The sequence below is a fragment of the Ovis aries genome, chromosome 7 (genome assembly GCF_016772045.2).
Source record: "Ovis aries strain OAR_USU_Benz2616 breed Rambouillet chromosome 7, ARS-UI_Ramb_v3.0, whole genome shotgun sequence".
NCBI lineage: Eukaryota > Metazoa > Chordata > Mammalia > Artiodactyla > Bovidae > Ovis > Ovis aries.
This window is the reverse complement of record NC_056060.1, coordinates 87,342,825-87,369,063: the sequence shown is the minus strand read 5'-3', so window position 1 is coordinate 87,369,063 and position 26,239 is coordinate 87,342,825. Positions and strand designations below refer to the sequence as shown.

General features: G+C 48.5%; 1 pseudogene; it reads left to right on the top strand.

Annotated features, from left to right (window-relative positions):
- The first annotated feature begins 661 nt into the window (after nucleotides 1-661).
- LOC101111637 (cyclin-dependent kinase 1-like) overlaps nucleotides 662-26,239 on the top strand; it is a 41,962-nt pseudogene continuing 16,384 nt past the window's right edge.

Sequence of the window (26,239 nt, the reverse complement as noted above, 5' to 3'; positions counted from 1 at the left end):
TCCCAGCCAGTCCTCCAAGGGACCAGGTCTCAAGTCCAGGGATGGCAGTGGGGATGTTGGAAATAAAAAAGTGAAGAGAGACATCTCAAGAAAAGAGCTGAGATGCAGAATGGCTTTAGGACACTACCTCCCAGCTGAGGGTGACCCCAAAATTACATCCAAAGAAATTCTCAGCTCTTACCCTACTCCTTGTAGGCTTTCCTCATAGTTCAGTCGGTAAAGAATCTGCCGGCAGTGCAGGAGACCTGGGTTCAATCCCTGGGTCAGAAAGACCCCCTGGAGAAAGAAATGGCAACCCACTCCAGTATCCTTGCCTGGAAAATCTCATGGACAGAAGAGTCTGGTGGGCTGCAGTCCATGGGGTCACAAACAGTCAGGCACAATTGAGCGACTAACACTTACTTACTTACCCTACTCCCACCAAGGCATGCTTCAGCAGAGAGGGGACAGCCTTGATGGCCCAAGAACTTTCAGAGAAAGGATGGACAGCCCTGGAGAGAGACCTTGGGAAGGTGGTGGCATCCACCAGCAAACAGTGGGGGAGCCTGGTGAGGGAGCCTGTGGACTCAGGGGAACCAGAAACAGCCACAGAGCTCTGAGACTGCAGACCAGCTCTGACACCACAGATCAAGACCCCTGCCCCCAGCCACTCCCGTCAAGCATGGCGAGACTCTACAGGGCTGAGGTCCCGGGTAACAGGTAAAGTCAAGCAGCAGGAAGGGAAACAGGTCATGGCCATCCACGTGACCTTCCAGCACTCTCATACCCTTAAGGCCTGGGAAATAGGCCACCAGGGTTAACAGTGAGTGGTAGTGACCAGATGGCCATCACCAGATCAACCAGGGAGCTTAAAGCCACTGACCTTGATCGTTTCCTGAATGGCAGATGCCCTGGGTACCTCAAAGAGTCAGTAGATGTGAACAAAATCAAGAGAGAAAGGAAGCAATCAACGCATACCCTACTGGCAGCTGCAGATGCGGCTGGGTGATTAATTCCACTTACCCTTCCTGCACATCCCAAACCAGGCATTGTTATCCTCGTCCTCAAAGCTGGAAACAGGCACAGAGAGATTTCATCTCTTGTGCAAGGTCACACGGCCAGCACACACAGGAGCTTGTGTTTGAACCCACTTTAGTTCAACTCCAGAGCACAGGTTCTCATCCCCTGTGCTATCCGTGCGGCACTGGAGGCAGAACTAATGAAAGAGACGGAAACAGGCCGTGCTGTGAACACCTGGTCTCTGAGGCTAACTGTGTCCATAAAGCCCTCATCATGCGGCACCAGGAGAAACTCATCCTCTGTTCCACCGCCGATGCTGAGTGGCACAGAGATCAGGAGACAAACACCTTCTACGCTCCACTTTCTACGCACCGCCTGCTCAGCTCCCAAGGAGAGCCAGTGCCGACATCCCTCTGCCAGACCCTGCCCCAGGGGACCCATGAGCCCCAGCATCCAGTGGGTCGGTTATGCCAGCTGCCGAGAGGGGAAGAGGCAGGGCCCTCAATGGCACCAGCCAGCGTGCCCTCCACGTGGCACCCTCAGCACCTGCTCTCCACGCCCACAGCACACACACTACTACTGATCCCATGCTCGGCTCCTGCGGTCACTCTGGCTTCAGGACTGCAGGGCCCTGCAGCCTCGGGAACAGATGTTCCCCTCGCACATGGCTGGACTTGGATCTCAGCAGTGATGGACAAGCATCATTGACCAGGGTGGACGGGCAGCTGCAGAGAATGAGAAGGCGGCCCCGGTGCCCATCCTGAGCCCATCTCCATTGGCAGCACAGTTGCTGCCTCCATTCCAAGGGAAGAGAAGGCGAGGGCCCCTCAGACAGCTGTGCACGCCCAGCCCACCCTCTCCTCACCGGTTCCCCTGCAAAGCGTCCACAAAGCAGCAGAGGCACAGCCCCCTGCAAGCACCGCCCTGCACGGCCCTGCTGTCTCTCTCCCCTCCAGTCCCCACTCACCGAACACCTCCTAGTGCTGATTCTGCTTGGACGGAATGACCCTTCTATTACTGCACGTCATCACTGTTGTGTGGATTTATACTTGGGGTTTCAAGAAAGACAAGGAGCACGTTGCTGAAAGGGCACAGCGAACGACGCTCCAGCACGTGCGGTGTCCTCCCTTGATGGAAGGACTACACCTGATTTTTATTTTCTTTCTTTCTACATGTACTGTATTTTCCTTGTGCTACTTACAATGCTTTTTTAAAATTCATGTCAAGCTAATTGGCATCTCATGTCTGTGGGCCCTCCTTTGGATGTTGAGAATGAGGTCCCCTCGGTAGGTCATTTGTAATGACAAACCCTATGTACCAGGGATGACCTAGGGAGGGCGGTACCCTTGGGCCTGAAGCAAGACTTAATTAGAAGGTATCAGAAGAGAGTATAAAACAGGAGAGACTCGGAGACCCATGAGGACAAGCTGGCTGGGCTAGGGTTAGAATCTGCATGTGCTATTTGGGGCCTTAACTGCATTGTTTTCCTTTGGCTTCCTCTGAATGCACTCAAAATCTTGAATCTCTGCATCTTTGGGCTGCGTCGAGAAGGACTAAGGAAGATGTTTGCCTGCACTAGGACCTAAGCTTTAAAGGGAGGAATAGCGCATCCCTGGGATCAGTGTTTCAGTGACCACAGGGAACCCCTCTCCCACCAAAGACAACTGAAACTCGGGGAGCCCTTGAGTTACACCATCCTTCCCCACCTGCAAGGCCCTCCTGACAATGCTGACATTTTTGCTTTTGTTTTCATAAGGATTATGAAACCAGGATGGTTTTAATATGCAATGTGATTCATTTATGCGAGTAAATATACATACTCCCCACCGCCTCCATCTCCAAGCCCTAAAACACACACACACACTCGCAAGCTTCATTCAATCCAGCTGACCATTCTCTCCCCCTCAGAAGTATTCTTCAGTCATCAAAAAGCAGGGCTCACTCAGTGAACCCCTCCAGAGGGACATCCTCCACCTGGTTGTCTGTGACTGTCACCCCTTTGACTGCCACAGACCCGAGGTCAGCACTCTACAACATGTCACCTGGTTTTGTCAATGGCACACAGCCCTGTCCATTCATCTACGAGTGGCAGCTTTCATACCACAACAGGAGAGGTGAGTATTTGCAACAGAGATTGTAATGCCTACAAAGCCAAAAATAGCATCTGGCCTTTTACAAGTGTGCCGTCTTTTGCCATAGACCAAGATGTGCCTGGTGCTTCCTGGAGTCACGCGCTGAGCACCCCTTAGAGAAATCTAGGTAGGGACTACCCAGGGCAGAGCCAGGCTCAGACAGAACACTCACAGCTCAGGACCCTCCCAGACCCCTCCCAGCACATCTACCCACATGCTCAGCACCCTTATCCGGGCTACCAGAGGCAGCAATCTTGACAGAGAAAACTCGGGCAAGTGGCGTCAGGCTGACTTGGGAATCAAAAACCAAGGCTTCTGGTATTATATTTCCTCATCTGCAAAATGCTATTTATGATATAGAATTTCTCTAATGGGAATACCGTGAGAATCAAATTAGGAATTGCAAGTTACACGTTGAGCAAAATACCTGCTACACAGCAAGCCTTCAACAAGTGTCAGCTCCTAGCTAAGGTGGTGGTGGAAGAATCAGTAAGAGTTGCATCATCAGCCTACAGGGCTTCACTCTGGTGAAAGCACCGTCCGCTTCCCACCCTGCTGAAAATGAGGACATCAAAGGCAAGACCCCAGAAGGATGCCACTTACAGCCTAGCACCTGGAACCCACAGCAGGCTTGCAAGCTTCCTTTGGCTGCTGGATGCCGGCAGCAAGGTGCTAATTCTCTGGAGTGATTCCAATAGGAGATTCTCTTAGGAACATCCGGTCTCCTAATTGCACAGCCCACATGCACGCACACTCGCATACAAAACAGGGAAGATTTAAGACATCTTCAAATTCCTATGTGGTCGTTACGAATGGACGGGCCAGAACTACACCTCATTTTGCTATTTCCTAATGTCTTAGGAATTAAGCTTTATTTTTTTTTAAATTTTAATTGAATGTGTTTATACACTGGCCTGTGTGTGGGGAGCCAAGATACTGGCCACAAATTGGTAGACACCTCATCCTTCAGACTCTACTAGGACCTGTAGGACAGATAACCCCACAGGAGGAGACGGGCTGCTCTAAAGAGGCAGGGGGTGAGTAGGATGCAGCAAGAAACACAGGTCCTAGAGATGCCCAGATCAGAGAAGTTCCTAAATCCTTTGCTCCTTGAGAAGATTTACAGAGTTGCCTAATTTTCTGCAAAACTTCCCCTTTCTTTAACGCCACCTTCATTAGCTATGAACACATTTTTTACATCTTGCTGGCTGCCGTCTATGGGGTTGGTCGCACAGAGTTGGACACGACTGAAGCGACTTAGCAGCAGCAGCAGCAATCTCCCCTTTTAAAAAAAAGAGTTATTGGCCAAACAAACCTGTGTATTACTTTAATCCAACTGAGGGCTGGGAAACAGAACTCTGCCGCTATGTTTTCTCAGATCTGAGAAACTTAGTCATAAAAGTCATCACTGATTTAATAACAGTTCTTGGTGGAGGAGGGGAGCAAAATAGCACACGTAAAGTGTGCATACAGACTGCAAGACACGACATGATTGCAGATACTTTAAAATGAGGGGAGAGTCAGAACAGAGGAGGAACTGAGAAAAAATTAACACCCACAATAGTTACCATTTATTCGATCCCCAGGTTGGGAAGATGCCCTGGAGAAGGGAACGGCTATCCACTCCAGTGTTCTGGTCTGGAGAATTCCATGAACTGTATAGCCCATGGGGTCGCAAAGAGTTGGGCACAACTGAGCGGCTTTCACTTTCACTTTCACTGAGCAGCTTCTATATTTCAAGGACTGTATGAGCTTCTTTTCCTGTTAGCTCACTGAATCCTTACCCCTCTGTAAAATAGATATCGTTATCCCATTTTACTAGTGGTAAAGAACCCTCTGGACATGACTCAGTGACTTCACTTTCACTTTTATGCATTGGAGAAGGAAATGACAACCCACTCCAGTGTTCTTGCCTGGAGAATCCCAGGGACGGGGGAGCCTGGTGGGCCGCCGTCTCTGAGGTCGCACAGAGTCAGACACGACTGAAGCGACTTAGCAGCAGCAGCCAGTACAGGAGACATAAGAGACACAGGTTCGAATTGTGAGTTGGGAAGATCCCCTGGAGGAAGCCATGGCAACCCACTCCAGTATTCTTGCCTGGAGAATCCCATGGGCAGAGGAGCCTGGTGGGCTACAGTCCTTAGGGTTGCAAGCAACTCGGCACATCCCATTTTACAGATAAAGAAACAAACTTAGAGAGCCTCAATTCCTAGACCAACTAAGCCCCAAAATAGGCAGCCCAGAGCAGCGCACTCTTTTCCACCTCTCCCCACTCCAAGAATTGGCTCTGGAGTTCTCCCAGAGATCTCAGCTAGAAACCAAATCCCTGAAGCAACACAAGCCTACCCCCTTCTCGCGAAAGGAGGAGGCCACACAATGCAGACACAAAGGCTGGCTGATGCTTGTGCTGCCCCTCCCCTAAGCTCGCCAAAGTCCCCCTGTTCAAGAAGACGTCCACCAAAACGACCATCGACACCAGATGGAAAAGGACTGGGAAGGGCAGGCATCAACCCGGCACAGTAAGAGGGAGGGAAGGAGGTCCCAGCTCCCTCCCTTGTGTGTGAAGGTGGCAGGAGACACACACACACTCCCACCCCCACGGAACGCCCTCCCCTTTCTCTGCAAGTGCCCTCTAGTCTCTCGCCTTCCTTGAAGGCGATCTCCTGCACCATCCTTGGGAGCGGGGTGGCAGGTCAAGCTGGAAATTAGCTTCAGTCGGTCTCCTAATTGCAGATATCAAGCAGGTATCGGATCAATCCAGCCACAGGCAGGCAGTGATGGGATCGATCCCAGCAGGGCTGGTGTCTGTAGCTTTTTCTGTGCACACAGCCTGCAGGCAGTACCGGAAGACCTGTGGCTGCAGGGTAAGGCCAGTGCTTGAAGGAGGCGTCCAGCTGCCCCTAAGTAACTGAAACAGGAGCACCAGGGACTCACCCTGTCCTCCGACTGCCTGCCCTTGGCCCTGTTCTTGTGCACATTATCATCCTGATTTCCCAGATGAAAAGGAAGTCACCCGCCTGGGGTAAACAGGAAGCGGCAGAGCTTAGACTCAAACCCAGGTCTGTCCAACTTCCTTTTAGCCTGTGCCCCAGTATCTATGGTCAGCTTCAACAAGTTGTGTTCATTAGCCTGTTAAGGCACGTCTGTCCAACTCCTAGCCTCTTGCAGTTTAAAGATCACTGATTAGGATGAAAATGGATCAAATAGGGTACTTATCACTACGATAAGTACCTCAATCCACTTCTTCACTTCTTCCCACACCTGTCTGTACAACAGGAGTCACTGGACGAGAGTATTTTTAAGGATTCTTGACTCCTTCTCCAGAATATTCCATCTCTGTAGGTTTAAGGAAGTGAAGTGAAGTGAATTCGCTCAGTTGTGTCTGACTCTTTGCGACCCCATGGACTGTAGCCTACCAGGATCCTCTGTCCATGGGATTTCCCTGGCAAGAGTACTGGAGTGGGGTGCCACTGCCTTCTCCAGGGGATCTTCCCAACCCAGGGATCGAACCTGGGTCTCCCTCATTGTAGGCAGACACTTTACTGTCTGAGCCACCAGGGAAGTCCAGGTTTAAGGTTTAAGGAAGGACCCAGGAAATCATTGCTTTTTAAAGACTCTCCAGGATGGAAGTGGATAAGTTGAGGGAGAAGGGCTTCCCTGGTGGCTCAGTGGTTAAAGAATCCTCCTGCCAATGCTGGAGACATGGGTTCAATCCCTGGTCCGGGAAGATCCCACATGCCGAGCAGCAACTAAGTCCATGCACCACAACGACTGGCCCTGAGCTCTGGATCCTGGGAGCTGCAACAACGGAGCCCACGTGCTGCAGCTCCTGAAGCCCACACAGCCTAGAGCCCGAGCTCCACAAGAAAAGCCACAGCAACGAGAAACCCACACCCTGCAACGAAAGAGCAGCCCCTGCTTGCCGCAGCCAGAGACAGACCCTCACAGCAGCAAAGACCCAGCACAGCCAAACAGAAACCTAAGTTTAAAAAACAGCTGAGTTGGAAATTTCTGTTTCTTACTAATATACAGAAACATATATTTAAATAATGAGATTGTATGGGTGACATTTACTTTGGGGGGGTGGTCAACAGTTATCAAATTAAAATTTTTCTAATTAAGCAAAAGCATCTCCTGGTGACTCTAAAAGTGCAGCCAGGTTTGGGAATCAACACTCCGGAGTGCTGCCTCCAGCATGTTTGGGGTTGCTGCCCTCTTTGATAAGAGATGGCAGTGGAGCAGGAACAAGGTGGCTGATAAGCACATTCACACTAAGATTCTAGAGGCTGAGTAAGACACCACTCTCCCAAGGCACCACCATTTTAAAACAAAACCTTACAAAGAAAGCACTGTTCACCCTCAAAAAATAAATCCCTAATGGTAAAATACAGGCACCATGTGAGGCAGGAGAGTCTCCCGACTTCAAATAGCACAGCAGCTGTGTGCAAGAAAGAATCAGGGCCTAAACAAGCTCCATGAGGCCTCGTCCAGAGCGGAGGGAGGTGCCAGATGCTTCATCACTGACACAAGATGCTGTTTATACCTCAGCTTTATCGAGTTGCAGGGAGGGTAAGGCCTAGTGATTTATAGGCCAACCACCTGGATGGCAGCTGGGCTGTCTGAGACTGCTAGCCAGGTCAGGGCTGCCTCCACCAAAACACTTATTCTCCTCATATCAACCAGCCAAGCCTGGAAACCTCCACTGGGAGCAGGGCACCATGCTGGGAGCAGCCAGAGCCCCCTGAGGCCTTCCATTCGTCAAAGAGATTGAGCTTCCACCCTGCACCCAACCCAAGGCTTGGACCTAGAGATTGCAAAGAAAAAGGGCCCCTCTATGTCAGGGGCCCTGTGATCTGGCTGGAGAGAAGATAAATCCATATGTCAAAGGTGAAAGCAAGACGGGAGGGTGACCAGACTGACGGATTTCTGGAAACCATAGCTTTCCAGGGAGGATGGAATAATTTAGCAGCAAATAGCCTAGATGACGGCTAGGCTAACACCTACAGAGGCATTGTTCTAAGCACTTCATATGCATGAATTCATTTAATCCTCAAAGCAACCCTAGAAATATGGGCATCGTGCAAAGAAACTGCACCACAGAGATGTTAACTGACTCGTTCAAGTCACACAGCTACCAAGTGCTGTAGCTGAAATGGAACTCAAATGGTACTGCAGAGCAGTGGTGTGCTGGGAAGTCCCAAACAGCTGGCTTTCCTGGGGGGTGGAGGACTGTTATATATGCCGATTTTCATGGTGTAAATGCCCCCACCATGGCCGATTTCAAGCTACCTATGTGATGTCATTGAGCACAGAGCTGGGAAGAGATGGGCAATAGCATTCCATTGTATGGTCTTTCCGGAGAAGGCAATGGCACCCCACTCCAGTACTCTTGCCTGGAAAATCCCATGGACGGAGGAGCCTGGGAGGCTGCAGTCCATGGGGTCACTAAGAGTTGGACACGGCTGAGCGACTTCACTTGCACTTTTCACTTTCATGCATTGGAGAAGGAAATGGCAACCCACTCCAGTGTTCTTGCCTGGAGAATCCCAGGAACAGCGGAGCCTGGTGGGCTGCCGTCTATGGGGTCGCACAGAGTCGGACACAACTGAAGCAACTTAGCAGCAGCAGCAGCAGTATGGTCTTTCTACCATACAAGTTCAATAGACACAACTTCAAGAGCATAGTAAGAGTCAGATGTAGTAAAATAAAGTGATGAGTTCTTTCCTTTAGGTTTAATAAATCTGTAAGTCATTGAATTTAATTTTTAATCAAGACATTAATAATTGATTCACAAATCTCCTAGAATTTGGAAATTGGCTATCATAAGCTGGTGCACACTGACTCAAGCACACTACTGATCCAGAGTTACAACATTATAAAAGACCAAGAAATGCAAGAGAGCACAGTCACTGTTCTAGGGGGATTTTACATGGAATATAAATGAGTCATTATACAGCAACTTCCCGCTAGCTATCTATTTTACATACGGAAATGTATACGTTGTAATGCTGCTCTGTGACAACCTAGAGGGGTGGGATGGGGTGGGAAGGAGGTTTAAGAGGAAGGGGGACATATGTATACTCATGGCTGATTCACATTGTTGTATGGCAGAACCCAACACAACATTTTAAAGCACTTATCCACCAAATAAAAATTTTAAAAATTAAAAAAAGAATGAGTGGTATGTGGAAGACTAAAGTCAGAAGAAAACTTTTAAACAGACAAAAGTGTTCAAAGATAGAATTGACCTCCTAGGTTAGTACTGAATTCCTGCTCACCAGAGAAATCCCACAAAGGCTAGACAAGTACTTGACAACTGGATAAAGCATAAGCTCCAGGTTACTGCTAGATTAGTACTTTTCAAACTGAAGTTTGAAACTTTATATTGTGATATTGAGTCATAAAAATGAATTTCGTGAGTTGTAGGGTCAGTATTTTTAAATGAAATAAAATAGAAAATATAGGCATATTAAGTGTAATTTGACCTTGTACAACATTTGTTATACATTTATTTAATCTGGAGAAGGAAATGGCAACCCACTCCAGTATTCTTGCCTGGAGAATCCCATGGACGGAGAAGCCTGGTAGGCTACATTCCACAGCATCCTAACAAGTATATGCATGTATACTGGGACACGTAAAAAACATAAAATTTTAAATTGTTAGTCATGATCAAAGAAGTTTGAAAAGTGTTGGAATAAATGATAAGGTCCCTCCTAATCTTAAGATTCTACAATTCCATGTCCTTTCAACTATTATTTGATAGCACTTCCTATCTCCCCAAAAGTTCAAGAACGGGGGGGAACTGATCACACACATCTCCAGCCCCTGGCCCTGTATCTGACCCACCAAATGTCCTTAAAGACACATTCAGTGAAGGGTCAGTGATGAAAATAAACATTAAAAATGTTTCCCTCCAGGGCCAGGAGCTCAGTTCAGTTCAGTCAGTTGAGTCACTCAGTCGTGTCCGACTCTGCAACCCCGTGGACTGCAGTATGCCAGGCTTCCCTGACCAGGGACAGGAACTCAGTCACATGCAATTTACTCAGGAAGAATTAAGCCTAAAATGGTACTTTTCAGGACTTCCCCGGTGGTCCAGTGATTAAGAATCTGTCTGCCAATTCAGGGAACATAGGTTCGATCCCTGGTCCAGGAGGATCCCACATGCCACAGGGCAACTAAAGCCAGCCACAGGGCAACTACTCAGCCAACACTCTAGAGCCGGAGTGTTGCAATTACTGAAGCCTGCGCACCGGAGAGCTCAGGCTCCACAACAAGAGAAGCCTCTGCAAGGAGAAGCCCAGCCCATGTGCACAGCTGGAGAGGAGCCCCGCCCCGACTAACCACAACTAGAGAATAGCCCTTGCACAGCAATGAGGACCCAGCGCAGCCAATAAGTAAATAAATACATTTGACAAAATTATACTTTTATATGGCAATCTCTCCCCAGAACTACCCTTCCGGTGGTAAAAGTGCCCTGTAGAGCCCATTCTGACCAAGGGAAGCTCCACCAGAATTTATGGGTGGAGACAGGCAGGGGAGTGACTTGTGGACAGAGATGAACAAGAGCCTTGTGAGGAATGTTTGCCTGGAGCTCCTGCTGCAGGAAGAAGGGTAAACTTACGCCCAGGGTTGAGGAGAGAAGGGTGGCCAGGAGTGAGGAGGTAACAGAGAGAGCTGAGGAGAGGAGAAAGCAGGCAAGACTTCGGTTTAGTCAAGAAAAGCCGCATGGTGACAGAAGATGACAGTGCCCAGGACTGGGTACCTGCGACAAACTGCTTACTTTCTGTCCGTTTTCCCCCTCTAAGAGCCTCCCTGGTGGCTCAGATGGTACCCCGTCTGCCTGCAATGCAGGAGACCCAGGTTCGATCCCTGGGTCAAGAAGACCCCCTGGAGAAGGAAATGGCAATCCACTCCAGTGCTCTTGCCTGGAAAATTCCATGGACCCATGGACGGAGGAGCCTGATGGGCTACAGTATATGGGGTCGCAAAGAGTCAGACAAAACTGAGCGACTTTACTTTCCCCCTCTAAATTCTGAATTCTCTGAATACCAGACTCACTGGCTGGTCTGTCCCTGTCACCGCTTCAGAAAGCAATAAATCATTTGTTCACTCAACAGACAGATGAGTTTATGAAGGTGGGACCTACTATAACAGAGTCCTACCACATATTCAAATAGGACTGCCTCTCATTTTGAAAATCGTTAACAGGTTTCATCTCCTTGTAATCCTAGTGCTGGGCAAGGACCAGAACTCATTCAACAGATGTGTCTGAGACCCAACTATGTCCCAGCTGCATTTCTAGGTGGCCACGTATTACCAGCCACGCCCAGGTCTTGGCAGGATGGCCATGGGCTTCTCCTGTTTACAAAACTGAATCCAACAGGCCAGTTTGCTCAAACACAAAGGAGAATGCTCATCTGCCAATCTATGTAGAGAATTGATGGTAGAACTTTCAGAGCAGGAGGGAGTGTGTTTCACCTTTCCCATCCCTGCTCTCCCAGCTCCCAGGAAAGTGCTGAATAAGACAGAAAGCACTGGCTATCAGGGCAAGAGCTGAGTTAAAGATGCTTTGCAAAAAGGTGCTAGAAGGCAGATCAAGGAGCACCATGCACACATGCATCCTGCCTGCAGAGAATTTTCAGAGGACAATTGGGAGGCACCGGCTGCAGGAGGTAGAACTGAGCAAACCTCCCCAACCCAGGGCTCGAGAGGCTGAGCGGCTCCGCAGGAAGAGGGCAGGTTTGGAAGTCAAAGAAACCAGTTCTCAGCTTTTGATTTTGTCCATCATCAACTCGATGGACATGAGTTTGAGCAAGCTCCGCTAGTTGGTGATGGATAGGGAGGCCTGGTGTGCTGCAGTCCACGGGGTCACAAAGAGTCGGACACAACTGAGAGACTGAACTGAACTGAACCAGGAAAGTTCTTGACCTTCCCTGAGACTTGATTTTGTTGCCTGTAAAACAGAGCTATCATCATCTACCATCCAGAACATTTTAAGGAGTCATGAATATAAGTGCCAAACTTATAGCAGACATGCAACACTAGTTGATACAAACATTGAGAACTGGGTGGCAGCTGTGTTCCTCACTCCCAGCCACACCGACACAGGAGAGAGCCTCTCCGGGCAAGCTGCTGGCACCCCTTCACCTGGGCAAACAGTCTCAGTGACAGATACACTGACGTGGCTTTTTCTGAACCCCAAATACCTAAGGTTATTCCCCATCTTGCTCCATATCTCAGAATCATAGCAAAAGTGAAACTAATAAAAAAAAAAGGGGGACAAATGTCTAGTCTCACCAGGTTTACATGTTTTTCAAATATTCTGTCTACTTATATTAAAATTAGAAAAAAAAAAACAGCCCTTACAGAGATAAGGCTGGAGATCAACAGCAAGTAGAAGAGAAAAAAATATTTGTCCCATAAAGAATTACTTAGAAAAACTGATTTCAGCAAGACTGTAAGATCAATATACAAATATCAATTGCATTTCTATATACTTGCAATGAACAATCTAAACTGAAACTAAGAACAACACGATTTACTAACAAAAGCAAAGAGAATTAAATACTTTGGAATAAACTTAACAAAAGAAGTGCAAGCTTATATTCTGAAAACTACAAAACATTGTTGAAATCAAAGACGTAAAAAATAGAAAACCATCCCATGTTTAGGGATCAGAAGATTAATATTGGTAAGATGGCAGTACACCTTGAAAGTATATATTGATTTTATATATCAAAATCTCTACTGCCTTTTTGCAGAAATTGACAATCTCATCCCCAAATTCATATGGAAATTCAAGGGATCCAGAATAGCCAAAATGATCCTGCAAAAGAACTAAGTGGAAGGACTTATACTTCCCAATTTCGAAAGTTATTTCAAAACTATAGTAATTAAGACAGTATGGAACTGCCATAACCATAAATATATAAATCAATGAAATAAAAATGAGTTCCAGAATTCAGTTTTTTATGTCAAGCATATAGACTTGCAATTAACATTAATTATTTGTAAGTCCTCTTTCTGCCATCAACCTGGGGTACTTTGGTCCTTATGTGAAGTTCTTTCAATACACTCAGCCAGGGCAACTTCATTTAAAATGAAACTGAAATTCCCTCAAAGTGAGGGAATTCAAAATGATTTGATATTCTTCTTATGAAATGGAAAAGCAGCAAGGAAATCAAATAAAGCAAAACATACCACAGAATAGGCACCCCGAGCCAATGCTATGAGGGGTCACACTAACTTCCGTCACACAAAAGAAGCAAGATGCAAGCCAACCCATTGTTCGGAATCACCAACATTGTTTCTAGGACACGGGTCAAAAGTCTGGACCTCCTAAAACCCAGAAACACAGCCCCCCAGTTTATGCTTCTAAATCAGTTTGGATTACTTCAGCTGCAAGAGAAGCAATATGACCAACAGTGGCTTAAACTATAGAGACAAATATTACTTCCTATATAAGGAGTAGCTGAGAAGGCAATGGCACCCCACTCCAGTACTTTTGCCTGGAAAATCCCATGGACGGAGGAGCCTGAGAGGCTGCAGTCCATGGGGTCACTAAGAGTCAGACATGACTGAGCGACTTCACTTGCACTTTTCACTTACATGCATTGGAGAAGGAAATGGCAACCCACTCCAGTGTTCTTGCCTGGAGAATCCCAGGGACGGGGGAGCCTGGTGGGCTGCCGTCTATGGGGTCGCACAGAGTCGGACATGACTGAAGCGACTTAGCAGCAGCAGCAGCAGATAAGAAGTAGAGGTAGGTGGTTCCAGGGTAAGTACCCCAGCTTGTCCATATCTTTGGGACCTAGTTCCATCAATCCTCTGCCATTCTCCTTATATTAATATTGCATTCCCCTCATTAATTGTACCATGGCTGCCATATTCCAACCGTCTTATCATCACACAATGGTGTCCAAAACACTATTCAAGAAAGAGAGCAGCAGCATAAACAGCTCATACAACTCAGCATAAAAAAAAAAAAGCCTGATCAAAAAATGGACAGAAGAATTGAATTTTTTCAAAGAGGAAATGCAGATGGAAAACAGGCCTATGAAAAGATGCCCAGTGTCGCTAATGATCAGGGAAATGCAAATCAAAACCACAATCATCTCACACTTTTCAGAATAGATATCATCAAAAAGAACACAAATAACATATGTTGACAAGGATGTGGATAAACGGGAACCCTCATATATTGTTAATGGGAAGATAAATTAGGACCACCGTTATGGAAAACAATACAGATGTTTCTCAAAAGACTAAAATTAGAAATATCATATGACCCAGCAATTCCACTCCTGGTTATATATCCCCCAAAAACCAAAACCACTAATTTGAAATGTTACATGTGCCCCAATGTTCACAGTAGCGTTATTTACAATTGTCAGTATACGGAAGCAACTTACACGTCCCTCAACAGATGATTGGATAAAAAAAGATGTGATACAAACACACAGACAATGGAATACTACTACTCAGCATGAAAACAAGAATGAAACTTTGCCATTTGCAGCAACACAGATAGACTTTGAGGGCATTATGCTAAGTGAAATAAGTCACTTATGTGTGGAATTTTTTAAATGCAACAAACTAGTGGATTTAACAATAAAAGAAGCAGACTCACGGGTATAGAAAACAGACCAGTGGTTACCAGGGGTGCGGGGTGGAGGGGAGGGGGGAGGGGCAACATAGGGGAAGGGGATTAGGAGGTATTAGCAATAGGTACCTCAATAACCTGCAATCCAAGGATACTTTGTACAACATGGGGAATTATAGCCAATATTTTGAAATAACTATAAATGCACAATAATCTTTAAAATATATAAACGATAATTTCTTTTAAAAAGAGAGCAGCGCAAATGGCTTTTTCCTTCCATACTTCTCACTTATCAGGAAGGAAACACCTTTCCCAGAAGCCCTCAAAAGTCTTACTGTTGCAGCTCATTGGCCAAAACAGTCACAGTCACCTTAGACCATCAGACGAGGAGAACTGAAGTTAACCTACCCTGATCCCATGTTAAGTGCCTTCCCAGACTTAGTTGGCCTGGCTTGCTGCAGGAGAAGGCTCAAAGCACCACTCTCTCCAACTCATCTCCTGATACGACTGCATCAGTTCAGCCTCCTTGAAGGTGAGGGCCGGGCTTTGCTGTGGCCCCAACCAGACCCCCCAGCAGCCCTGGATCCCGGGACTGGCCCCTCGGGGGCTGCGGAGACGGCGCCACTGTTTGTGTTTGTGCACTACGTGATGACATCAGAGGTTTCTCTTGCTGCGGGCCGTGAGCAAAAAGATCTGGAAAGCACCTGCCTTTTCTCACCTTCCTCACCCAAATGAGCCGTAGGGACATATACTGAAAGAGGTTCCAGACCACCCGTGGGGAGAACACAGTGAGAGACGCACACAGACAGGCAGCTATGGGTCCCTCCCCACACCCGTATGTTCATGTAATTGCAGGCTTCCTTCACAGAGCGTTAAGTTCACTGAGAAAAATTGATCTGTTCTCTTGTTTCTTGCTTGTTTTTAAACCCTCTTGACCTGTCTCAGCAGGCGGCCCCTGGCCCTTGCAGCCTCCGTGGAGAAGTATGGAGGGGGGTACGAAGCCTGGCTGGCAGCCAAGGTCAAGGCCCGCTTACAAATCACGCTCTGGCTGGGCTGGAGGCAAATTTCCACCTGGTACTCAGAGAACTGAAGCCTTTAGATTAATCCTGGATCTGTCAGCTTCCATCACGTTCATGCAGGAAAGGTGGCAGCCTGGAGGGGGGCCGTGAACCAGGTTCTGATTCGACTCACACTTGCCCTTTTTTCTGCCCCACTCGCTGCCTTTTCCCACATGCCTGGTTCACACACACACACACACATTTCTTGACTCTTGGGATACCCTTCCCCACTTCTCTGATCTCCTCCGGTCTCTCTAGCAATCGCCCTGCTCTGCAATTCCCAGGTGGATGGGAGTCTGAGCTTGGGGGTCTACCAGCTGGGGGCTCAAGTCTTGGGTGCACCGCTGCTGGTTGGGTTTCCTAGACAAAGTCGCTTGGCCTTTCTGTGACTTGGCCTCCCTCATGTAGAAACCAGGATGATAATGTCTCCCTGCTGCTGTGAAGATGACAAGAAACATTGATGGGTAACATGTTCCCAGCACTTACCGAGGGCAGTCACCCTTCTAGATTTACAGATTATCCCCACAGACATGGAAAAGGCTTACAGCAGTATCTGGGATATGTAGGTGCACAATGAGAGCTAGCTATGGTTAAACAGCGTACTGAGAGGTCCCATTCCCCTCCCCACCCCCAGCCCACCACATGGGCACTTGGGGATTCATTCATTCATTCTTTCAACAGTCAGTTGGTGCTCTTCCACTCTTGGGGCGGCCCAGAGCTGAATACCGGAAACACGGCACCATACCGGAGTTTGCAGACCAGCCCAGGGTCCCCCTTCTCTTGCTGGGCTCACTGACGACTGTTAAGGCCTCATCAGAATTAGAGTATGTTGATGGAGCTGTATCATTGCTCAGACTGACAATATTTTGAAAACTGCCTCTCCAAACAAGCAGCAGCACAGGCCACTCTCCACGGCTGCTGCTGCTGCTGCTAAGTTGCGTCAGTCGTGTTTGATTCTGTGTGACCCCATAGACAGCAGCCCACTGGGCACCGCCATCTCTGGGATTCTCCAGGCAAGAACACTGGAGTGGGTTGCCATTTCCTTCTCCAATGCATGCAAGTGAAAAGTGAAAGTGAAGTCACTCAGTCGTGTCTGACTCCTAGCGACCCCATGGACTGCAGCCTACCAGGCTCCTCTGTCCATGGGATTTTCCAGGCAAGAGCACTGGAGTGGGGTGCCATTGCCTTCTCCGACTCTCCAAGGAGCTGGCAGTAAATCCTGTTGGGGGCACCCCGGACCTGTGGGAGGCACAGCGTGGGATTTCTTCACCACACAAAGCCTCTCTCCTATATCTCAAGTCGAGAAGGAGATATGAAAGCCACGGGGAGAGGATGTCCTCAGCAGGACAGACAACACTGGGCTAGATGGGAAGAAGCCCAAGAGTGAGAACTCACTGCCACTTCCCTGTGGCTTCATAAGAGTCCCCCCCGGTCCCTGTGTGCTAATCCCTAAAACGGGTAGACCAGTCTCTCCGACCTCTCTCCTGGAACACTGTGACTGTTCAATGAAACATCAGGTAAAGAAAGGCTACGAAATGCCCAATGTACAGTGTCCATAAAAGGGATGAGCATTATTCATGTTGCTTTTCAACACAAGGCAGATGAGTTGAGAACAGAGATTGCAGACCACGGCCCCATCCAGCTCTCAGCTGTGTTAGGCTTGGCCATCCTCTGGGTGGTGTGTTTTTTAAATGTGGGTTTGTGGCCAGCATTTAAAATCCAGCACATTTCACATAAAAATCCAGATTTCTGGCTCGTTCTAAAAATCGGAAGATCCAGCAACAATTAGCCACAACTAAACAGCATTGGCCCCTTCAGCCAGGGTGTACACACACACACACACCTGCACCCTTGTCACTCACTCACCTTAGTAGCCTGGGCCCTGTGTTTGAGATTCCACTGGCAGGACCTTAAGCTCTGAAGACGAGCAAGTGGTGGTGGTGGTTTAGTCGCTCAGTCGATCCCATGGACTGTAGCCCGCCATGGGGTCCTCTGTCCATGGGCTTCTCCAGGCAAGAATACTGGAGTGGGTTGCCATTTCCTACTCTAGGGGATCTTCCTAACCCAGGATTTGAACCCAAGTCTCTTGCATTGCAGACAGATTCTTTACCGCTGAGTCATCAGGGAATCCCTAAGATAAGCAGAATGAAAGCTAATTTCAGCTAAGTTACTTTACATCTCACGTGACCCAGAGAATTCCTTCACCACTGTAAGCCTCAGTTTCCTATTCTGTTAAATAAGCATTCATTTATTCAACAAATATTTCTTGAGCACCTATCCGAGGCCAGGCAATTCAGCAAACAAGATAGATGAAGCAGACACTTCAGTTACATCCGACTCTTTGCGACCCCATGGACTACCGCATACCAGGCCTCCCTGTCCATCACCAACTCCCGGAGTTTACTCAGACTCATGTCCATTGAGTCAGTGATGCCACCCAACCATCTCATTCTCTGTCATCCCCTTTTCCTCCTGTCTTCAATCCTTCCCAGCATCAGGGTCTTTTCTAATGAGTCAGTTTTTCGAATCAGGTGGACAAAGCAGACACTAAAAACAAGTGAAAATAATAATAATAATAAGATAACTGTGTGATTATGATCAGTGCTAGGTAAGAAGTAAAAACACGGTGAGGTTCTAGAGGATGGCTGGTGGGGGTTCAGGTGTAGGGCCCCTTAGCTAAGGTGCTCAGGAAAGGTCTTACCAAGGAGCTGGAGGAAAATGACTGCTCTCAGCCCCAGTTTGGGGGGATTAAATGTGAGGCATTTAAACATCTTGTGAAAACACTGCTAGTGGGGTGGGATGGAGTATAGGGAGTTGGTGGGCAACCCTGTTTGCCCAAGCTGGGTCCCTTAAGAAGGAAGAAAGGGAGGATGTGGGAGGGACAGCTCCCAGAAGCAGGTGGGACCTCCCCACCCCCACCCACCAGCCCCTCTCTTCCAGTGTGCTCCTTTCAAAGCCTCTGCAATTATCCTGTCTATAAATACAGCCTGCCAGCAGAGAGGGGCAGAGACACAGGCAGGAGGGATTAACCCTTGAGTGGGCCTCCCCCAACTCCCATTCCCTGCCAGGTTTACTCCTCCCCACGTCTCCCCCTCCACCCCAGAACCCCTTCCCACCAGCAGCTGAATCAATGTTTGCCTTGAACATGCAGTCGTCTCACTGTGAGCCTGAGGGATTTAGAGGCGGCAGTGGGCAACAACCTATTCTGGGTGGTGTTTATCCTCCAAGCCTGCAGCACTCAGGGTCAGCTCGCCCACCAGCCCTCCGCTCCTCCTTTCAGACACCCAGGGCAGGGCCTCCTAGCGGCCTCTTTCAAAGGGCATGTCTATCTCCAGCCTCACTCTCCCCTAGGAAGGGGAACTGGTTGCTGCAGGCCTAGGATTGAGTTACACTGAAAGCAAGTCTGTGTTTCAATAAAGAGCCATGGTTAGAGCTTATATTTGTCCACAGGGACCCACGAGGTGCCCCTTCGCCCTGGCTCCCAGATCACTGGCCTTCTCTGGGTTTCCAGAGCATCACAGCTTCCTTTTACCTCAGGGCACTTCTGTTCCCAACGTCGACAAAAGCAGCCCACTATGTCCAGTGGACATCTCTTCATCTGTCAGATCACAGAAGCCTGCCCGGGTACCCCAACTCTAGCAAACTCCCTTATACAGCTTGATGTGCCTTATGGCTCTCTGTCCATTCCCCTCTACCCTGTCTGGAGAGTTATGTGTCTGCTGACACTTACTGTTGTATGCCTACACCAAGCAGAATCCCTAGAACCTGGTTGGCACTTAAACATCCATGAATAAGTCAGTGATTGATTGAATGAATGAATGAATGAATGCTCAGTCGTGGGTTAACACCACGGGATGTGCAGAACCACCAGAAAACTCTAGGATGTATGCATGGGGTCTCCAGGGTGATACGTGTCTGTTCAATGCTACCCTTAGCACCCTGCCTAGTGCCTGGCCCATGTTACATGCTCAGTGAATCCCTGGTGATGGAGGTGAGTCAATGAGAATTCCTGCCACCAAGGAGGCCCTGTTTAGGTGTGACCAGCCCAGTGAAGGGCTTCTCAGCAACACTGCAGCACAATTCAGAGACTTCCTTTTGGCAGCAAACCTACAATAATCATTAGAAAGTAAGTTGTAAAGCTGGTATTTTAGAAAACCACCCAATTAATTTTAACCGTCGATAAGAAAGGAATCCACAGGTAAGTCGTGATCTGCATGGGGAATGACGTTCCCAAGCAGTAAGTGGTGTGATGGAGGAAGATGGCTAGTGCTGGCCAGAACAGTCAAGGCAGGATCAGCCGTGGACCAGAGTCGTATTGGGCAGCTGGGGGTGGGGGTGGGGGGCGGTGGCGGGGGGGGGGGGGGTTCATTAATCTAGTCAACAAGTCTTAAAAATGAGAAAACACAGGGAAAGCTCCAAGAGCAGTGCCGGTTCCAAGGGAGGGACCTGAGTCACTTCCATAGACCCAATGTCCATTAGCTATTGTATGAAGAAGCTGATGACTGTGGGCATAACCAGAGTAGAGGAGATAAGATCCCAGCTCTCCCGGAAATCTCATTCTAGCAGAAGGACAAGTAAATAAATTAACTTCAGGAGAGGAGAATCCTTTTAAAGAAAACAATTGCAGAGGCCAGCTTTATGCAGGGTGGTCAGGAAATCCTCTGCGAGCAGGTGAGGTGAGAGTGGAGGCAAGGATGAGGCAGCCACTGAAGAGCCAGGTGGGGTTTGGGGGGGGCAGTGAGCGGATGGGGGCGCCGTTAGGACAAGGAACCAGCCGGGCTGCTCATGCAAAGGCACCGGCCAGCTGGAAGAGTGAGATGGACTCTAGAAACACAAAGACCAGAATGATGGACCTGGTCGAGAGCATGATGTAAAGAAGGACCCACGGTCTCTCATGATTCCTGTTACAGACTGAAGGTTGGTGCCACCCACTGCCCCACAGCTGGTTACCATAGTGGGGCTTCCCGTGGCAGAGCAAACCAAGGGAAGTTCAGTTCAGTTCAGTCGCTCAGTCGTGTCCAACTCTTTGCGACCCCATGAATCGCAGCACACCAGGCTTCCCTGTCCATCACCAACTCCCAGAGTTCACACAGACTCAAGTCCATCGAGTCAGTGATGCCATCCAGCCGTCTCATCCTTGGTCGTCCCCTTCTCCTCCTGCCCCTAATCCCTCCCAACATCAGAGTCTTTTCCAGTGAGTCAACTCTTCACATGAGGTGGCCAAAGAACTGGAGCTTCAGCTTTAGCATCATTCCTTCCAAAGAAATCCCAGGGCTGATCTCCTTCCGAATGGACTGGTTGGATCTCCTTGCAGTCCAAGGGACTCTCAAGAGTCTTCTCCAACACCACAGTTCAAAAGCATCAATTCTTTGACACTCAGCCTTCTTCACAGTCCAACTCTCACATCCATACATGATCACTGGAAAAACCATAGCCTTGACTAGATGGACCTTAGTCAGCAAAGTAATGTCTCTGCTTTTGAGTATACCCTCTAGCTTGGTCATAACTTTTCTTCCAAGGAGTAAGCATCTTTTAATTTCATGGCTGCAGTCACCATCTGCAGTGATTTTGGAGTCCAAAAAAATAAAGTCTGAAACTGTTTTCACTGTTTCCCCATCTATTTCCCATGAAGTGATGGGACCAGATGCCATGATCTTCGTTTTCTGAACTGAGGGAAAGGTAGGCACAATTCACTGCTTTCTTCATTGCTTCAAGTTTTTTAAGAACTTTCAACACACTAATGGCTCTTCAAGATAGGGATGTGGATGCAGTGTTTTCCAAGCTTATTTGACAAGGGAGGAAATGCCCCTCAAAAAACTGTGCTCTGAGGAAGCCTTTTCTGGAAAGTCTGCACTAGACACTGGAAGGACATCTTTCCTGGCCCTCCTTTGGAGGCAAGATGCTCATGAACTTCTGAACCAAAATCTGACAAAATCCCCCCTTTGGGAGGGGTCAGACACAGGAGGGAAGGAATAAAGGTTGTCCTCAATAAACCTAGCTCCTCAGCTCTCCTTCCAGCAACCCCCAACTCTGCATCTTCAGCTGGCTCACTCACCCTCCCATTCAGAAAGAACTTCTGTTGTTCCAGGCCTGGGCAAGACGACGTCACAGAGCCTCAGTCCCAGCAGCCCCATCTCCTTTGGCATCTTCCTTCCCTGTGTGGTTACTTGGCTCCCCAGCCACTGAATTCTGCTTCCCCTGATGCTTCTGTGGTGACTTAGATGGTAAAGATTCTGTCTACAATGCAGGAGACCAGGGTTTGATCCCTGGGTCCAGAAGATCCCTAGAGAAGAGAATGGCTATCCACTCCAGTATTCTTGCCTGGAGAATTCCGTGGACAGAGGAGCCTGGTGGGCTATAGTCCATCGGGTCACAAAGAGTCAGACACAACTGAGCGACTAACACTTTCACTACTATCATACACCCTACACTCACCTCTGTGGTTTCCCCAATGTCACACACTCCCTTGCCTCCTGCATCCATCAGACACTCTCCATAGCCGCCAGCCAGACCAAACAGCCCTAATCCGGAAACACTCTGACGTCAGCCCACACAGCTGCTCCCTATTGGAGCATGGTGGTGGATCTTCAAGCCTCAACCAATGGGTTACTCACATCAATTACAAAGACACCAACCAGCCTCCAATAAGATCCGTTAGTAAAAGGGAGACTCACTGTAAAAGATTCTGATGCTGGGAGGGATTAGGAGCAGGAGGAAAAGGGGATGGCAGAGGATGAGATGGCTGGATGGCATCACTGACTCGATGGACATGAGTCTGAGTGAACTCCAGGAGTTGGTGATGGACAGGGAGGCTTGGTGTGCTGCGACTCATGGGGTCACAAAGAGTCAGACACAACTGAGCGACTGAACTGAACTTCCACTGGGCAGAAAAGTTATCAGTTTCAGCCGAAAAATTTGCAAGTCTTGGATAAGTTAGTGGCTAAGCTATAGACCTCTGCTTTATTGTCCAAGGAATTACTCACCACAACCATCAACCGTATACTTTACCTGTCATTTACAACCTTTGTGCCATTAGGGTGGAGCAGTCAGCTTAAACAAAATCAGAGAGGGCTTTTACTTCTGGGCAAGAAAGAACAAGACAATGGGCAAGAAGCTTCCATTGTGGCTCAGACAGCAGTCTGCCTGCAATGCAGGAGGCCCTGGTTTGATCCCAGGGGTCAGGAAGATCCCCTGGAGAAGGGAATGGCAACTCACTCCAGGATTCTTGTCTGGAAAGTCCCATGGATGGAGGAACCTGGTGGGCTACAGCCCATCGGGTCGCAAAGAGTCAGGCATGACTGAGTGACTTAACTTTCACTTTTCACTTTCAAGAAGGAATAACAGAGCCTAGAGTTACTCTCACACCTTAAGCAACCTGAAAAACCAGACAACAAGTAGAAACAGAGGTTTTCAGAGATTAGATAACAGGCAACACAGGACTGTGATCACTAAGCAAAGAAAACCAAGCCAGAGGAGCCCTCCTATCACACCAGCCTACTTTACTGCAGAGAGGGAGTTTCTGACCACAACAAAAGGGGGGGTGCACGAACAGAGCCTGGTGGGCTCTCTCGCTGAGCTGGGGAGCCAGAAATCGAAGCTCAAGGACCCCATGATGGCTATAATTTGTGGGGCAGAGAACCAGAGAGGAGACACTGCCGAAAGCTCTTCTCGAGTAATCTGCAGAGGACCAGGGCATGCCTTTATGAGAAGGAACTATCTGAGACTTGGGGAAAGACGCTCTGAAAAGCAGTAGGCAAAATAATTCACCCAAAAACTGAAAGAGTTCAGGTTCCAACGAGCCACAGTTCAAAATGACACTCCAGGTCTCCAAGTATCAGTGTCAATTCTGAACCTGTGTCAACAGTCCTTCACGAGCTTAGGTCATTCTCCTTTCCCATGTAGTTACCTGAGCAAACAGCCGTGATGATCATCCTGCCGATTCCTTACTCAGTTCGAGTAGTATCCTTGTCAGTGGCCCCTCAGAGAAGGAAATGGCAGCCCACTCCAGTATTCTTGCCTGGAGAATCCCGTGAACAGAGGAGCCGGGTGGGCTGCCATCTATGGGGTCGCACAGAGTCGGACATGACTAAAGTGACTTAGCAGTAGCAGCGGCCCCTAGAGATGCCACATTCCATTAACCATCCCTCAACACAGCTGAGGACCCCTCTGACTGCCCACGACCTTTCTGCACACTACAACTGTGTCCGCCTGGCTTCTGAGGGGAGCCCCGCCACCTGGGTTCTATTGCATCAGGTTCCTCTCTGCCCCATCACTCTCACTGATCCCTATTCTGTGAAACATCTCCTGCCACCTGTCCGTGGTCTCTGGAGAAGAGCCACCTCACTGATCAGGGTGTGTCTCTTCACAAATTTCTATGCAGCTTCCGTAAATCCTCAGGGTCTTCCATGGATCATCATCCTTTGTGGGTTTCCTGGCTTTAATAGTATACCCACTCTGCTGCTGCTAAGTTGCTTCAGTTGCGTCCGACTCTGTGTGACCCCATAGACGGCAGCCCACCAGGCTCCCCCGTCCCTGGGATTCTCCAGGCAAGAACACTGGAGTGGGTTGCCATTTCCTTCTCCAATGCATGAAAGTGAAATTGAAAGTGAAGTTGTTCAGTCATGTCCGACTCTTAGCAACCCCATGGACTGCAGCTTACCAGGCTCCTCCCTCCATGGGATTTTCCAGGCAAGAACACTGGAGTGGGGTGCCATTGCCTTCTCCGATATCCACTCTATCATGCTTATTTCTCTCAACTTTTGGACCCCTCTTCCCTCCCACCAAGCACCAGAGAAATCCAGGCATCTCTTAATGTGGGCCAACACTTTTCCCAACCTTCTGGACCTATCTTAGCAGTGTACCCCAGGCAGAGGATATCCTCCCAAAGTGATAAAATCTCTATCAACCAACTCAACCTTCTGCCCCACCTGATCAAGCATCTCAAAGCTCAGCCCCAAGCATGCTCTCTTGGCTCTCATTGGAATATATTATTTGGGTCCTGTGGCTCCTTGAAAGGGCCTATCAAGCTCAATTTGTCCCTAACCAGGTATTGTGATCATACCCTAATCACATACCATATCCAGTGACCAGGATAAGAGTTGGGGCATTCTTGGGCAGACACACACCCTCTTGCAGAGATCTTTGCATTGTCTTCGAGGTAAGGGGAGTGCTAGCACTTAATAGGGAGGAAAAGATCATTCCTGCGGACTCAGGGGTTACGAGGAAATAAATCTGTGATTTAAGATTTTCACATATTATACATCAAGCAGAAGTCCCCATTCCATGTGTTATGGTCCCATTCTTTCCTAACCAAGGCCCTGACCTTGATTAGACTCGACCTAAGCACTTGTGTGGGCTTCCCTTGGGCTCAGCTGGTAAAGAATCCTCCTGTAGTGCAGGAGACCTAAATTTGATCTCTGCATTGGGAAGATCCCCTGGAGAAGGGAAAGGCTACCCATTCCAGTATTCTGGCCTGGAGAATTCCATGAACTGCATAGTGTATGGGGTTGCAAAGAGTTGGACACGACTGAGCAACTTTCACTTTCATTTTCAATCACTTGTGTATGTTGGTTATTTAACTTTCTTTGAAGTCACTGCTCCTTTCTAATGATTAAGTCCTGAGCCTGGGCCTCACATTTCCCTGTTCTCCTTCTGCTGGTGATGAGAACCTCTTTACAAATCCACAAGGGAGACCTCTGGTCTTCACACTTAGCTTTACAGTTGTAATCAATCACTCTCAACTCTTCAATATCTTCTTCCAAAGCATTATTTGAGCTTAGCAACATCTATCCAATTTCACTGGCCTCATGACTACTATTTATCCCTTATTTCTCAAATGCTGATACACTACACCAGCTAACCCATCGTTTCCACTGGGTATACCTCCAAAATCTCCACAAGTTAAAGCTTGTACTGCCCCACCTACAATGAGCAACACAGCCCTTGCAGCCAGCCAGGCAGCGGTGATTCAGCTTCTAAATCCCATCCAAGAATCCCCTACCCCAGACTATGCCAGGTGGCTAGAGACATGGTCAGGTTCATTACAGAAGGCTCTAGGAATCAACAACACCCATGGAGGGGAAAAAGCAGGGAGGAAACACCAGGTGACCCTCCACTGGCCCTCAGAGAAGTTTTGAAGCTGAGATGATGCCTCCAGCTTCAAACATCCTAAAAGGGGGTGGGGGGAGGGCTTTTTACCCTGGCTTCCATCTGTCATTGGATGTAAGCACCCCCAGAAATGAGTGTAACCTTGAACTAGGTGGGCTTTGGTAACTGAGGTAAGCCTGTGTCGGGGCAGGAGGGGCATCCCTGACAGCCAAGGGCTCTCAGCCACCGTGCTCCCAGCAGATAGGGAATCAGCCCTTTGTTCCTAAGGGGAGATCTGATGGTGTGTCCAGCATCCACCACCCCTCCCAGATACACTGCCTGTCTTCAAGTCCTGGCTT